General features: G+C 37.2%; 1 pseudogene; it reads left to right on the forward strand.

The window, feature by feature from the left end:
• Window positions 1-1022: 1022 nt before the first annotated feature.
• On the forward strand, window positions 1023-1119 carry LOC130040979 (uncharacterized; annotated as a pseudogene).
• The last annotated feature ends 1495 nt before the right edge of the window (window positions 1120-2614 follow it).

Consider the following 2614-nt stretch of genomic DNA (forward strand, 5'->3'; position numbering starts at 1 on the left):
GAGGAAAGCCATGTGCGAGGTCAGGACACTGTCATTTTAGACATATTTGGAATTAATTTTAGATCGAAAAGTACACATCATTCAAAATACTTATGTGCTTAGTAATAAATTACTACGCACTTGTTCAATCACCTCAGAGACCCCACTCTGCTCAGAGAACTAGATTTTTAATTACAGGTCTCTTTTTCCCATGTGTCATGACTGAGAATCACTATCAGTAGATATGAAACTCACTACACACAAAGATGCACACAGGTTACTTTGAGTCATCTATGTTGTTAATGTGAGTTGGCCATTAAACTTCATTGAGAGCCTTTGTTCTGTCCTTTATAGGAGCCTCATGAGTCTCACCTTCCGTTCAAGTTGAACTTGTAATAAGGTGGAATGAAATCATCAATATGATCCTCACCTCATCCTTCAGGAGAAAAATCCTACATACATTCAAGGTGGTCAAAGTGCAGACAACACCATCCACCTTTTCCTGGAGATGTACAAAGGACTGAGGTGAGAACAGCAAAAGGCTCTATTTTAATGTTCTTAATGAAGGATTCAGGGAACAACATTAAACAAACTCATATACCATCTTCCAAAAGAATTATTTTGTAAAACTGATGCCTAGGGTATGGTAAACGATAATATAGTAAAAACCATATTTTTATTTCTGGGACATTAAAGTTCTAAATCTATTTATTGATAAGGCCCTCCCATTGATCGTCGATTTGCTCGAGCGGGCCCAGTAACGTCTCCATTGGAGACTTTGTTGTTACTGTGTCTGGCATATCGAATACTCTCGGTAGCTTGCCGGGCTCTCCGAGAGGGGCGGCGGAATCGAACTCGGGTCGGCCATGTTGGCCGCTTGTAAGGCGAACACCCTACCGCTGTGCTATCGCTCCAGCCCTATTTATTCATGCTGCTTTGAAATACATTCCTTGATTAGGAATCATTGTCTGCCATAGGAGTGAGGAAGGACAACAGTCAAAGTAATAAGAAGAGAAAAATATGGAAAAATTAACTCCTAATAGGTTTGATAACACATATATTAAAATTGAAATGATAAAATGATGAGCATGGTCCTTGTACAGGGATAACATGCAAACTTGTAAAGCATTCCATATTTTTGTTGCAAGAAGAATTAACAGGTATACTTTAAGCTAAGACAATCCCCAAAAGTACAAAAATTATACATAAAGAGAGCACAAATCCCCAAAACAACAATCTCTCTCAATGTCAATGGACTAAATGTGCCAATTCAGAGGCACAGAATAGGAAGATGAATTAGAAAACTGAACCCAACATTCTGCTGCCTGCAAGAAACATGTCTGAACAATCAAAGCACCCATGGGCTAAAAGTAAAAGGCTGGGAAACAAGTTTTCAAGAAAATATCACCTCCGCAAACCTGGAGTGGCCATACTAGTATCAGACCACAAGAACTTCAGACTAAAGGTTATCAGAGACAGTGACGGTCATTTCTTAATGATCATGGGATATGTACATCAGAAAGAACTCACCCTCCTCAATGTATATGATCCTAATGACAGACCAGCAAAATACTTTAAAACAACTTCTAATAGACTTATAGAAAAACATTGATAGCAACACAATACTAGTAGGAGATTTCAACACTTCTTTGTCACTTCTCGATAGATCAAACAGACTGAAGCTCAGCAAGGAAATATTTTCTTTAAGGGAAGTAATGAACAACCGATGGCTTAGGGAAGAATCAAAGAGGAAATAAAAAGTTTCCATAAACAAATGAGAATGAGGACACGAGCTACCAGAACTTGTGGGACACAGCAAAAGCAGTGTTAAGAGGAAAGATTATAGTTCTGCCAGATTTCATCAGGAAGAAAGATAGGGCCTACAAGAATAAATTAGAGCTCAAGATTTTGGAAAATAACCAACAAAAGTAGTCCAAACTAGGATGGAGGAAGGAAATAATAAAACTTGTACCAGACATCAATGATCTAGAATCCCAAAATACAATCCAGAAGACCAATAAGAACAAAAACTGGTTCTTTGAGAAAATAAATAAGATCATTAAACCATGAGAAGCCTCTCAAAGAAACAAAGAGAAAGAATTCTAATAAATCGAATCAGAAATGCAAAGGGGGGTATCCTAATAGAAAGTACAGAAATCCATAGGATCATCAGAGATTATTTTGAGAATCTTTGCAGCAGGAAATGAGAGAATCTTGAAAAAATTTATAAATTATTGGATTCCAATTACCTCCCAAGGCTGAACCAAGAAGATTTGGAATACTTGACCTATCACTAACAAGGAAATTGAAATGATGGTCAAAATTATACCCCCAAACAGAATCCAGGTCCCAGATGGATTCAATAGTGAACTATTTCAAACCTTTAAAGAGGAACTGCTTCCAACATTTTTAAGATTTTCCAGGAAATTGAAGAAACAGAAATACTCCCAAATAGTTTCTGTGAGGCAAAGATCACCCTAATACTCAAATCGACAGAGACACCACAAAAAAAAGGAAATTGCAGACCTATTTCCTTTGTGAATACAGATACAAAAATTTTCAAGAAAATACCAGCAAAGAGAATCTAGAAACTCAACAAAAGATCACACACTATGACCAAGTAGGTTTAGCTTGG

This window comes from Sorex fumeus, unplaced genomic scaffold (genome assembly GCF_029834395.1).
Source record: "Sorex fumeus unplaced genomic scaffold, SorFum_2.1 ptg000095l, whole genome shotgun sequence".
Lineage (NCBI taxonomy): Eukaryota > Metazoa > Chordata > Mammalia > Eulipotyphla > Soricidae > Sorex > Sorex fumeus.